The sequence below is a fragment of the Neolamprologus multifasciatus genome, chromosome 22, assembly GCF_963576455.1.
Source record: "Neolamprologus multifasciatus chromosome 22, fNeoMul1.2, whole genome shotgun sequence".
In the NCBI taxonomy this organism is placed as follows: domain Eukaryota; kingdom Metazoa; phylum Chordata; class Actinopteri; order Cichliformes; family Cichlidae; genus Neolamprologus; species Neolamprologus multifasciatus.
Window position 1 is genome coordinate 16982481 of NC_140459.1, and position 14227 is coordinate 16996707.

Genomic DNA, 14227 nt, shown 5'->3' on the forward strand with positions numbered 1-14227 from the left:
TTCTTGTATTGTACAAGTGACACGTAATTGGCAATAAACTTTTTAGCCTGTGACCAACAAAAAGGACTGGGTCGGCTTATTTTATATATTGAGCATTTGTTCATGGACTCACAGCCCCTGGCATTGCTGGATATCCAGAGGCTCCTGTGAAACTGTATTACAGAAAGCATCACTGGGTTAATTAGTCATTTGACATCTCCGAGATTACTGTGAGCTGTTGCTGTAGGCAGCATTGAGTTTAACCGTGAACAAGAGTGAGAGCGGGTAGGAGTAATTCCAGTCTCAAATAAAAAAAATTAATCAATCTGTAAAAAATTGATTGAATCCACATAAAGCTGTCAGACTTCCCCCTGCAAGACATAAATAAGTTTAACCCTTCCATGCAATAATGTAATGAAAGCCAAGCGCATTTTGCAAACAGGCCCCGAAAACAAAATGAATGAGCAGATCAATATGATGCACACCATTGTTTTTCTTGTGACATTACCAGTAAGTTTGATGTGTCACATGGCCCGCTTCCTATTGAAAAAACAAAAGTTGTATCCAAGATGGCCGACTTCTAAATGGCCACCATGGTCACCACCCATCTGGAGGACCAAGACAACCTACAAACTTCCAACTGAGCGTCACTATGGGGACAAAAGGTAATTTAAGTGACTTTGCACGTGGCGTGGTGAAAGATGGGCTGATATGAGTTTTTCAGAAACTGCCAGTCAGCTGGGATTTTCCCCATACAGCCATCTCTGGAGTTCACAGAGAACGTTCTAAAAAATGCCTTCCTAATGCCAGAGGTCAGAAGAGAATAACCAGACTGCTTCATGCTGAATGGAAGGCAACAGTAACTCAAATAGCACTCTAGACATGCAGAAGAGAATCTCTGAAAGCACCTTGAAGTGGATGGGCTACAGCAGTCCCATTTATGTGAGTTGAGAACAGGAAACTGAGGCTACGATTTACAAAGGCTCATCAAAATGATAAACAGAAGACTGCAAAAAAGTTGTCTGGTCTGATGAGTTTCGATTTCTGTTCCAAGATTCAGATAGTAAGGTCGAAATTCAGGCACCGATGTCTGGCTTCCTCCCACAGTGCAAAGACGTGAGAATGTGTGTGTGAATGGACGTCTGTCTCAGTGTTAGCCCTGCGGCAGACTGGCGACCTGTCCAGGGTGTGCCTCGCCTCCCACTCTATGGTAGCTTTGTAAGGTAGCAATGTATCCATCTCCTGATGACTACTTCCTGCAGGATACCATGTTACAAAGCTCAGATCATCCCAAACTGTTTTTTGAACATGACAGTGAGTTCACTGCACTCTAACATCCTCCACCATTACCAGATCTCAATCGGGTGGAACATGGAACAACGGGAGATTTGCGTCATGGATGTGCAGCCGACAAATCTGCAGCAACTGTGTGACGCTACAAAATCTCTGAGGAATGTTTCCAGCACTTTGCTAAATGTATGTTATAAAGGATTAAAGCAGTTCTAAATGCAAAACAGGGTCCAACCCAATAATAGCAAGGCGTACCTAATGAAGTGATAAGCTTATTCTCCTCTTAGACTCACATGATACAACATAAGCCACGTGTCAAATGTTTTCACATAAATTTTAGTTGATTTATGTCATGCGTTCTCATTCTGATTCTACATCTTTAGCTTCTTTATAGCTGGCAGTCTCTATATGGTACACCGACAGCCACGGCGACTTGCCGCCCAGTGTCATTGTTTGAGCTTTTAGGCTGTCACCCCTCCATCTGCTCATTTCTGAGACTTTGTGTTCAGAGAAAGGCAACTGTCAACAGTGAATTTACAATGGAGAGAGAGAGAGCAGAAAGCAGCGGGGAGTGAAATGTGTAATTTCCAGTCAGCGAGAATGATGGCTGAAGAAAGAGGAAGAGAAGAGGACAAGGGGAGCAGGGAGCGACTGAATTTTAGAGAAAAGAAATATCCAAAAAGGCTACTTTATGTTCACTTTTTTCCCCAATTATCAACCTTGTTTCTTCTTTATCTTACCTTTTGATTTATTATCTTTACACTCCTCCCACCCCATCCACAAAACTAGTCCTCTATAAATTGGTACAATGTTAATTTAATAAGCTAATTAGTCTGTACTTCAAAACATATTTGTAGAGGTATGAAGCAAGTCCCTAATGTAGCTCACAGCAAAAATAAAATGATGCTGTTGGTGAGTCGAGTATAACCGTACGCTGAGGGGCGATAAACAAAAACTTATTTTGCAGCAGCCGGCGGCACGCTGCAACTGGGACGAGAACCAAAAATCATGTTTGGGTTTTATGATATATTTTTTTAAATAACTGGTACAAAAAAATCCTAGCTTTCTATACTGTCTGTGTCTACAACTATCCCATAACAACAACATCCCTCTCACAGAGCAGGCAGAATGAGCAGCAGGAGAAAGGGGTGACGGTATTGGTCACAGAAGAGTTTAGGACAGGGAGAGGAGAGAGAGGAAGACAGTAAAAGATGTTCAGTGAGACAAAAAGCAGGGATTGGCTTTCTCGCTCTTTCCCTCAGTAAGCCCTTCTATTCATCCTGCTATCCCTCATAGGAGAGAATGGAGCTTCAACATGCAGCTGGCGAGACGGCGATAAAGGGCTGGCAGAGAAGCTTCAATACAAGCGGCCGAGGATACAGTAAGAGGGAAAAGAGCGGAAAGCTTCTTCAGCTAGAGAATGGGTAGTGAAACTGAGAGAGAGAGAGAAAGGCAATATTGATGGGAGAAGGAGTTGAGGGACGTCACAATGGGCCATTGAAAGTGAAGAGTGAAAACGAGAAAATCAAAAGTCAAAAAGCATGAAGGAGGGCGGCGAGAAGGACAGGAGCTCAGTTCCATTCAAAGATGTTTATCCTCTGAGTCACAGAAACGCACATACACCCAAAGCACACCTAAGTACCTCAGATCTTAGGAAAACTGCTATTAAAAGAAGAAAAGAAAAAGGACAGGCCCGATCCATCTGCTCTCATACCTGCAGCTCGACTCGTTTGGTTCAGACTCACGTAGGTTGCACAGTGAACCAACAACATACAACTGATTCTTGATATACTTGGAGAAGAGATGTGTCAGTGTACCATGACCGCACGCCTCTGAACTGGAGTAAAGCCTGCTACGTATGGTCATGTCGGAGAATAGTTTGGCTCATGCAGCTAGCTCGCCTAGCACAGGCTCTCGGATCGTTTGTTGGTTTTTGTCCCGTTCACAGTGACATAAATCACGCAGTGCAAGGTCTCTAGCGTGGGTTTTCAAGAACACACTAAGTGTTGAAAACCACAACATAAGAAAACCTGTACTAGAACTACATTTCATATTGTAATATTACTTTTCCTGCTTATAACTGCATGTATGAGATGTCACTGGACTTACTGCCAGGGAGAATGACTGGCTCTAATCCGTAATATTATAAACCCAGCACATGCTTGTTGATGTTTGAGGCGCTGTACGATTGGTTATTTTATTTTTTGTACTGTACTCATACACTATTTAAAATGTTATCTATAATAAGCAATACGGGGGAAGTAATTAAATTGTCCTACATAGTCCAAGTGTTGCTGGAGCTTCAACTTCCTCATATTGTAATCTCATGAAGCAAAAGTTACTGTGGTTACTGTAGTTACTGTGTGGTGACTGTGTTTAACTGGTCAATAATCACAATCCTTCATGCTATAAACCATAAGCGATGTTTATATGTTACCGTGCATGGTTCCATGGTTACCGCTGATCTGGCATAAAAATACATGCCTCCTCTACAAACAATCCCTCGGCAGCTTGAATACAGCAGATGGATTTAACCCATTAAAACTTAACGCATGTATATCCATAGACTGTGCGGGCACCACAGGTCTTACTGGATTTTAATAGCAGCTTAGCTTGTGTACTCATAACGGTTATCATAACAGATCAACTGGACCAGAATCTGCCTGATAATAAAGCGCAGACATACATGTTAAAAGTCTTTTTAATTCAATCCAATTTATTCAATTCAATTCTATTTATATGGTGCCCAATCACAACAACATGCCCTTTATATTGTAAGGTAAGAAAAAAAAATACAAATACAGAGAAAAATCACAACAATCAGAAAACCCATATGAAGAAGCATTTGGAGCGACAGTGGGAAGGAAAAACTCCCTTTTCACAGGAAGAAAGCTCAGTGAGGGACAGCCATCTGCTGTGACTGGGTAGGTGTGAGGGGAAGGAGACAACTGACTCCCTGACTCCATCCTCTTTGAATCCTACCTGAGAATAGGAGGCAGAGCTACTTTGGCCGAGTAGGTGGAGCCTTCTGCTCAGCTGAGAGCTGACAACGGATTGCAGTCGTAGTTCCTGATGTGAAGCCTTGATCTCTCCACCAGCAGAAAGGAAGGAAGAAGAAGTGTGCGCCGTCTATTCACGTCTGTATGTTGGCAGTTGTGGTCACAATTCCCTGCAGATAAACAGAGACAGAGAGGCTTTTATTTCTCTCTTCAATATTACATCCACTGAGATTATTTAGGTCTGGGTTATTGCTTACTTTAGCTCAATTATCATAGCATAATAACCACATCCAGTGCTCTGCAAGTACAACAATCAGCTTAATCATTCAGTATTATTTTCCTCTTAATTATTTCAGTTTTGTGCAGAAACACTGCTACTCTTGGAACATTAAGCTCTCATAGAGAAGCAATATCCATTAAATTGTAATATTGTAGCCTTAGTAGCCCCCCTGTTCACGAGGGGCAGCCATTCAGAAGAAAGTTAGCTTGGAGGGAGGGTGTCCTTCAAGCGAGAGCAGCTCAAACATTTTGTTGCAGACAGTGGATGAACTTGAGTCAAAGCAAGTCTCATACAGTCCAGGAATAAAAATATGAAGCAGGAAAAGAGCAAAACAGGTCGACGTTAACAATGAGCTTGATAGCGAAGCGATCTTCGTTCATAAAATTTCATGAAATAACAAAGAGAAACTACATAAATAACTATTAGTGAGGTGCAGGTTGATGCTGCTATTACAAGAAAACTCCACTTGCCTTCTGTGTTAAAAAATGGTTTTGCAAATTTGAAGAGGAAAATATGTTGTTGTTTATGACAGAGTAATTGCTACCACTGCCTTTCTTGACAAAGCTGACACACACACACACACACACACACACACACACACACACACACACACACACACACACACACACACACACACACACACACACACACACACACACACAATGCCTGTAGTACTTGCTAAATCCCAGTCCTTATTTAAATAGAAGTCTTTAAACCATGTGCAGTTGTAAATGTCTGCACTTGTGATTCTTCCTCTGCTTTTCCCTTTTTCTGTTGTGCTCTCTACCTCTCTGAAGACTATTCAGAACAAACACCCATGCTATTTATACACTGACGCCGAATCAGCATGGTAACCACGCTTTGTTTACCCACATGAGACACACGGTTTGAGGCTCGTGTCCTCTTTTTTTTCCCTCTCTAAACAAAAATCATAACTACTTAGTTCTTGCGCATTAACTTAGCTCAGTTTCCAGTAAGGACAGCGTTTCTCTTTCTCTGACCAAATGTCTCTAGTAAACTGAGAGCAGACCCTCATAATGAAGGTAGTATTTCTGGGAAAACCACATTTCATAGCCTGGAAATGTTAAACAATTTTACACTACAATTCGTTTTCTCAGAAAGCTCTGATCGAGAGTCGCTATGTCTAAAGCAATACCGAAAGAATCGCACTTCTGCTTTCCTACTCTGCATGCATACCATTCAGGGAAATAAGTTCCATTTTCAAGCTCCCTGCATCAAACGCTCAGGCAACCAATACACTTGCTTTTGCATCTTCTGTGCAAAGCACTTAATTCCCAACTACTGTAGTGGCACTCCACCATAACCTAAAGCAGGGCGCTGTTGCATCATTTATCGCCCAGGTGTGAATCCAACTTTATGGCTTTGTTGCAGGATGTTCATTAAAAAGAAGTGAGTTAATGTTCCCCGGGCAAATAAAATGTGGTACAGTGCCTAATTTGATGCACAAGCACATAGAGAAACACTTAGTGCTCCCATCCAGTGTGCTCCCTTATTTTAAGTAACCCCCGAGGCTGTTACCACAGTGACAAAGACATGTCCCAAGGTCACAGGGCCGAGTCGAGCGTTAACTTGAACCCCGAAACAACACATTGACTCAGCAACACAAAATCAGGTCAGCCGATCATGTGACAACCAAGAGTACCCCCTACCCCGGGGACAGAAAGTGATACTAAAGCATGCATGTTTTTGTTTGCACTAACTTAACACAAAATTCAAGCACATACACACAAGCACCCAGGCATACGAAAGAAGCAAAACACATGGTGTGTACATCCAGCTCGTAGAGTCACGTATACACACAGAAAGCCACACAGCCATGGGAAAAGGTACACGAAAAACAGCAACAGCATACACAGAGGCCAGGACAACAACTACCAAAGATGACTTTATGTGAGGGTCTTTCAAAGAGGAAATACGTGCTTATTAGTGATTGAAATGCACAAATCATGAGCTCATCATCTGCCTCAGAGCCCCAGATTTAGGGCTGTCATGCTCTTCGCTCCCATATGCACTTCCTATAGATGAATAAAGTCACTTTTATCCCCAGTTAAAGCAGACAAAGCCTTGAAAGTGGTTATTTTCAACAACCGCGCATGCATTGTAATAAAGCATGAAGCTATTAACATATATGGTTGGACATCAGCTGTGCAAGTCCTTTTCCCAGTATTGGATGTTGTAAAAAATACTATGAGAAGAAAGAGTGACACTTACACGTAGACATGAAAAGTATGGCAGTACTAGTCTGCCTACAATACAAAAATCGGATTCAAAGCTTAATTAGCAGAGCAAACATACAGAACACGTCCTCAGAAAATGGTCTCAAAACATGTCCATGTCTATTGTTTCCATGTCAACAATCCAAAATAAATAAACAGACATTTTTTGTCATTAATTTACATCTTTCAGTCCCATTTTTAATTTTTTTTATATCAGGATATAAGGATGTTTAAATGTCTCCATTCACTAAATCATCAAATGTTCCTCTTTTTTCAATGTGGGGGGTTCACTTGGATTCACCTTGCCTGTGTGCTTCTTGGAAATGGGGGGTGTTCTAAATATTGTGAAAAGTTTACACATAAGCACAGGTTTGTAAATGCTCACACTTACGACTGCAAGATCTTCCTCCGACTCAGCAGCCTCGGATTCAGTTCTCCATCTGTTGCAAAGGGCACTCAATAATACTGGCAGCCCCAATGTGTGTGTCTGTGCCTTTGTGTGTGTCTCCATGTGCACCTGTGAAACTGTGCACTGCCCCTTTCAGCCTGTTTTTTTATTGGTCTCCTGCCTGGCGTCCCTCTGTCACACAGAGACTGTGTGCGTACGTGTGAGAGGGAGAAATTTTAGTGATATCTTTGCGAGCACCGATATGAGCTTCAACCTGAGCACCAGGTTAAAAGAAGCAGCGGGTTAAAGACCCGGTGTGTCCAAACCAGGTGCGTTGGAGATTTGCCTTTTCGCGTGTACCTCAGTCGGGTAATGTTTAGAAAAGTTCAGCACTGTGGTGCATATCTGAGAACAGCTCAAGGTTAAAGGTTCAGGTGACACGGTTTAGATTAGGACTGTGGGTTAAGGTCAGATTGTAATCTAGCTGTGATGGTTAAGGTCAGGATGAGAGGCATAATAAAAAAAGCAGTGCACTGTGCATTGATGAGTGCCCTCACAATGACACAATTAAATATATATGTATAAAGAGCGCAACAGTACTGCTGCTGCTAAAGCAAGAGGATGCAAGAAAGCAGACGCTCTACCTACTTTATAACATTCTTTCCCATAAAAGCTCTAAGCTTGCACATTTCTGTTACATGTCACTTCAATTTAACTCTGGTATTCTCACACGATGTGTTCCTCCCACCATCACCCTAATACAATATATGATAAATGTAATAAATCTCTCCTAAGAGGCAGGCAGGGAACTCCATGTGTCCTTGATTTCCTGCCTAAGCCATCTTCATTTGTGTTGTTTTTGTACTTGATTTGAACTTTTGCAAATGAAGAAAGTTCACAAACTCTGGATCCAAAGGCATTATAAGGCAGATGGCCTTGGAAGTGAACTCTGCTGAAATTGAGTAGTACTTGGCTATTCTGCACAACATACACTCCTTTAAACAAGCAGTTTTTCTAGTTTGAAATGTGCCAAAAGAGTAAGATTGGCTGCATGTGAGAGGTGGAATTATGACCAAATGGCTTAAGTCCTGCAAAAGTAACGTTCCTGTGAAATATATCCCCTAATGAATTTCACTCATTTGAATTAAATTGAAACTTTTATATTCTTACATGCAAAACGATGACAGATTTTTGCTTTTCCAATTCTATTCATTAAATATTATGCAAGTAAAACTAAATTAACTAAAAATGAAAAGAAACAAGTGACAGTGAAAGAAAGTAAGAGCCCCATACACACAATGAAGCTGTAACAGGAAAATGAACTCTTGGTTATGCAACTCACTTAGCAACCCTCAGCACTACAACTGCGGGTCAAAGTGTAGCACTCTAAAAAGCGTCCCAAATGTGCTTCTGTGTACCTGATGATCGGGCTTTTTCCTGCTGACAAACACAGATATGTCTTCACTGCCATTCATGCAGTATTCATACATGCACCATATATATCTCAGTAATTGGTGCTTCTGACATGTCAGACGTCAGAAGCACTATTGTTAAAATATTCTGAGATTAGAATATTTAATTCCAGTGTTTCACTAAATAAACTGTTTCCACTCAGTTACAGATAGTTCTGTTTGTTTAAAGAGGAGGGGTATGTATGAGTTATTTATGTTTTTTAGCTGCCTGGAAACACAAATATTAATTTAACTCTACACTATAGTCAGAGAGTCAGAGTAGTGTTGACAAACAGCGGCTTTCAAAACTTATTTCTGCCCGCAGCATTTTATCCCACACAATACTGAAATCTACCTCTGCCTCAAACAGTTAGTTTGCTTGGGTATTTGTGTAACTTTTGTCACTTAAAGGGTTAATCTAGATTAAAATGAACGTGTTAAAACAACAAAGGCACATAGCAGTACACCAACAGCTCCATGTCTGTGACATCAAATTACTGTTTTCATCAAGAGAGTCTTGCAGCTTTGAGGACAGTAATTTCTTTCTTTGTGTGCTGTTTTCACAAACAAACTTTGTCACATGTCGACACAAAATCAATTTCATAATTTTACAAAAAAGTAATCTCAAGGCATTCAGTGTTTTAAGGTCGAGACTAGAATATCGCTGGCCAGTGAAACCCAATGATGTGACAAACACTTGTGAGCCAGCACTTGGCGACGGTGGCGAGGAAGGCAGATACCTCCAACAGAACCAGGCTCAGGGAGGCCCGGGGATGTTCCACAAATAGTGAGGGGTGTGAGGCCTAGGAAAGGCAGGGAAATACACATCAAACTGTTCTGAGATTATATTTGCTGGACTGACAGTTTGTGTCCCTCTATGGACTAAGAGAACCAGAGACACGAGGGGGAAGAGTGAAAACTTTCATGCTCAGTTTATGGGCTCAAGCACTGATTTTGGGCTATACCAAATAAAAATAAGAAATCAAATTTGTAAATCTTGGTCAGGCCACACAAGTCACACTCAGACCCGCCCATTGTTTGCAAACAAGGCGGTGACATCAGAAACGCTCAACATTCCAAAACAGAACTTCTTACATTATTTATGGTGCTACCTCGTTTAAAAATATAACATAATACACTATAAAGTTGATGTGACAGCAGCAAACCTAGATGGCAATCAAACAATGCTCTAACACTCTGTTCATAAGGTAGATTACCAACAGAGGTAAATTAAGATGAAAACACACGTGCACATATTTTTGTCAGCACTCAGCATTGAGGCACCAACAGAAACTGGCTGTGTAGGGGAAATGCTTCAAAGGTTTAGGTTGAAAGCACTTACTCACTGTCTAATGCCTCTCCACTAGGCCTTTGCAGGAGGGGCCATTAATTGTCACCTGATGTTGTTACACCACTTATGAAATAATAATAAACTAATTAAAGCTATGAGATGATAATATTAACAAAGAGCTTTACTAGAAGGTCAGTCATTGAGGTTGTGTTTAGTATTTTACAAAAGGCTTTAAAAAAAAAAGCTATAAGCAAGTAGAAGCACACTTTGTATATCAGTGTTGGTGGTGTCAGTTCCTTGGTAAGATTACTATGTGGTGCTGTGTCCTTGAACCAGAAAATTAAAAGTAAACTAACAAAGGTTTAATCAAATCCAACATAATCCATTTCTTACTTCCTGTCCTCCTCTCACCTTGTCTTTTCCCCCCCTAAGATCTTCCTCTTTTTCTTCCTTCCTTCTTCTTTTTCTGTTTTTATATACTCTCTTCCTGTCTACTGATGCAAGTATTCTCCAGGGTAACACATCACAACATAACAACATCACTATGACACAAGACAGAGATGTGAGCTGAAGGGTGGGGGGAAGCAAAATTCAGAGAAGACACACAGTCCAAAGTGCATTTGCATAGAAGAAAACTGGGTGAAAGAGGGAAAAAAGAGAGGAAAAAGTGAACAAACGGTCTTCTCTGCATGGCACGCTGGTACAGCACAGAGCTAACATGTGCAAGTGAGAGCCGACAGAGTTCACTAGCGTTGAACACTGGAGCGCAAGTTGCCACCTCAGGGAATTGCTCAGCATTGCTCAGTCGAGCCACGTTAGCACAGAGAGCCTGGAGACGCTGGAGTCGCAGGGAGCCCGGCTTTGATCGCCTCCCTAAGATCCGAATACGAGGATAAGGGGAATATGCTGGGAGGAAGACCTACAGGGAACACACATGCACCGAGAAAAAAACACTTCAAAGGTGTACACATGGGCACACACACACTGCACTACTTCAATTGCAATTTTTCCAAACATTTAAAAGACATACTGTACAGTAAGAACTACCCACGCATGCATAGTAATAATCTTCTGCCACTGATTCCCTGCAAAGGTTTTCTCTCCCACTCCCAACCACAAACAAGCACATGTGTTCTGGAAACGTGTGGAACGCTCGATGCACCCAGACATAGGAGACGCCGATATGAACGAGAGCTCAAAACCAGCTAACCCACCACTGAAAATTAAGTCCAAAGCTGAGTTAAATATGAACGGGGACAGCAAACAGCATTAATGCTACAGGCGCGCTCTCGAGCAGTAATCTGACAGTCAGGCAGACAACACGTATAATGGCCGGATTACGGACTTTCTACCACAGGAGAGCAAAGCGGATCCAAACTGTTGCTGCTCGAGCAGGTTTCAAGAGACCTCATTCAACACCTTGACACAAGCGTTTAGTCTCACTCGCCCCCACACTTTCATTCCTGTCAGAATGTGCTGAATGACGCGTCAACCTCTACTCTTTTTCTTGTCTGTCATGCTTTTAGCCGTGCCAAGAGAGTCGTTTCTTCTTGAAGTTATAATTGCTTGTACGAGCCAAAGTTAAAGTTCACTGGTTGAGGACAGAAACTACGCCACGATCGGACCAAATGTTGGGGTGGCATCTTCCAGAAAAGTGAAAAGCGCCGTGAAAACAAGATGAATCCACTCAAACATTTAGAGCTAAACCTCAAATCTCTATTCATCTATCAGCTTTAAAGGCTATTTTTATTTTTTACTAATACATTTTTTTAAATATGTACTGAAGGAAGCATCCTTTCCCCAGCAGGAGACCAATGAAGGTCACATGAGGTAGTAACAGGGCTTTCACCCAGAAGCCTAGTGTTCAATGCCTGCATTTTCTCTTATTTGAGGAAATATCTTTCAAATAGAGTTCATCTGAGGAAATAAGCACAAATTATGCGTTTTTGCAATAGGGTGCTAATAACAAGGGCCTGAAGATGCAATTTGAAATTGGTTCAGTGCTGAATTATACCTACCTGGATACCTGGATCGGTTCAACTCTTTGGTTTTTAATGCTTCAATCATTCATAGGTCAGTGTTAAGTGGCATAACCTTCTGAAAGCCTTGAAAATTGCTGCTCAAGACCACTTAAAAAAATATATAAAAGTGGGCTCCTTGGAAACAAAATATAAAGAAATTAGGGGTGTCTCAATGTACAGGAACTGAATTTATAAAAGACAAAGCTGCAGAAAATGATAAGGAAAATTAGTCTGGCGTAAGGCATCTTATGTAATTGCTCCATCTAAAGAAAAAAAACGTGTACCATGGGATACTCGTGCAATACAACATTACATACACTTTATTTGCATGTTTGCTTGAGAGTTGAATAGAAGTGGGTCAAACACAGCTGCTGACAAGAACAGCTATTGGCTGAAAGATAAAGTTTGAGGAGAAAAACACACATATCTTATTATGAAGGCCAGCAGACAGTATTAAATCTTTTAATTTAACAACTGCTTTGTTCTTGTTTGAAACTATTTTGTATGCTGATTAAGTTTAAGTTGTTTTTGAAAAAAGAAAAAAAGATTCATCCTTACAAATGACTGAAAATCTCAGTTTCTGGTTTGAACATAAGGCAGACCTGACGTGCACACCAGAAGTGTGTGCACGTGGCCTGCCCTCAGGGTAGTGCTGACATTGTGCGGACACTGACACTGCAGAAAACAAAACACCGACAGTGTCAAAGCAAAGTTTAACCAAAGAAAACACATCAAAAATAATTGCGCACATATTAGGCGTTATCTGTCCTGCACCAAATACTTTACCATCTCTCTTTTGACACTGTGCTCAACTTTAAGAAGATAATAGTTATTATGGGGTTCACAGCGTGACCTTAGGAAGTCACCAGCATACGTCAGGAAGCACTACGCCCGTGGCAGGTTCCTGCTGGCAGCACAGGTGCTCATACGCTCACTTAACACACACTGAACACACACACACATGCTGATGCACAGACATTTGGCTGGGACACTGCAGATACATCCTCCTAGCCACACTGATAAGCCTAACCACACACAAAAAGATGCACACACATAAAAAGTACAGGTGCTCACACTGCCCCACCAGCTGTCCCTGACCAAGTGACCAAGACAGAGAGGACAAAGGAACAGAGAGACTACAAGAAAGAGAACTGAGCAGATGCCAACACTGACAGGTGTGTGTACTATATGTGTGTGTGAGAGATGTGTGAGTGAGCGCGTGCATGCGTGCGGGACAGGTCATGGCTCGCTTCCAACATGCTGCACTGCCCTTAACCCAAATAAGGTCCAGTTATCTTTGTTTAACCTTGACTGCAAGTGACGTGTGTATTTTTAGCATGCATTATGTGCGTCCACACCTGCAAACTCATCAAAAACACAGGCCTGGGGAAAAGCCATAAAAAACACACACTCCCTCCTTTAGGAGCTTAAATATGGAGCTCGACATCAACAATAATGTGACATTTCAAGTCAGCGCAGTTGCTTCTTGAGGCTTTATGTCACTGTTGAGTTATGTTTGTCTTGTGACACATCATAAAAGACTGCTCCCGCTCACTCCTACAACAGAGCGACAGTCAATTATATAACCAAGGTCAAAGGGTCAGAGTACCTAACCCTGTGTTGGCCACACCCTGCTGCCTCTTAGCAAAACTTAGTGAGACAAGGTGTCAATACTTGGATGTCCAGTGTTGCTCTCCAGGCTCCAGGGGCTTAGCTCAAACATGCCTTAGGGTGAAATCTCCTCAGCCCTGCAGTTACATACTGGAGAAAACTAATAGTAGCAATTAATCAAATTTGAATACATGAATTGTTTTGTTTTCTTTAGTTTTCCTAATCCCATGGAGAGGACCTTCAAGGACAAACGTTTGGTTTAAACTCCAACATGTTCTTGTAAATTAACTGCATTCTGCCAGGTCCTTAATTCCTCTTTCACTGTGCGCACTTTTCTGGAACAGGAACTTATGGATCAAATACTTCCACAGAGTGAGGACTAAATACGGCACTATTTTTAAAAGAGGTCAGCTATTAAAATGGTGTATGGCCTTTTGCTATCAATGTATATATCACAAATACTTCACAGGCAAGAGAGGCATGTAGGAGCTTGTAGTCCAGCTACAGACAGCATTATATTGTGGTCTTGTAAAGTATAACAGTACAGTTGCTTGTGGCAGCTTGTTACACTGGGCGTTAGTCACAGGGATGGGCACCATGGGGCTACAAACTGCTACAAGGTCATGCTGAGATTACATAGTTGGAGGGGCCAAAAATTTAATGTGCACTCACTCAAACGC

General features: G+C 41.6%; 1 protein-coding gene across 4 annotated transcripts in view; it reads right to left on the reverse strand.

Moving 5' to 3' along the window:
* Positions 1-14227, reverse strand: part of atxn1a (ataxin 1a) — a 101207-nt gene that overhangs the window by 67750 nt on the left and 19230 nt on the right. For all 4 annotated transcript variants that reach the window (XM_085147589.1, XM_085147591.1, XM_085147590.1 and 1 more), the window contains one exon: positions 4252-4438. The gene's annotated coding sequence lies outside the window, so the exon portion shown is untranslated. The remainder of the gene's footprint in view (positions 1-4251; positions 4439-14227) is intronic.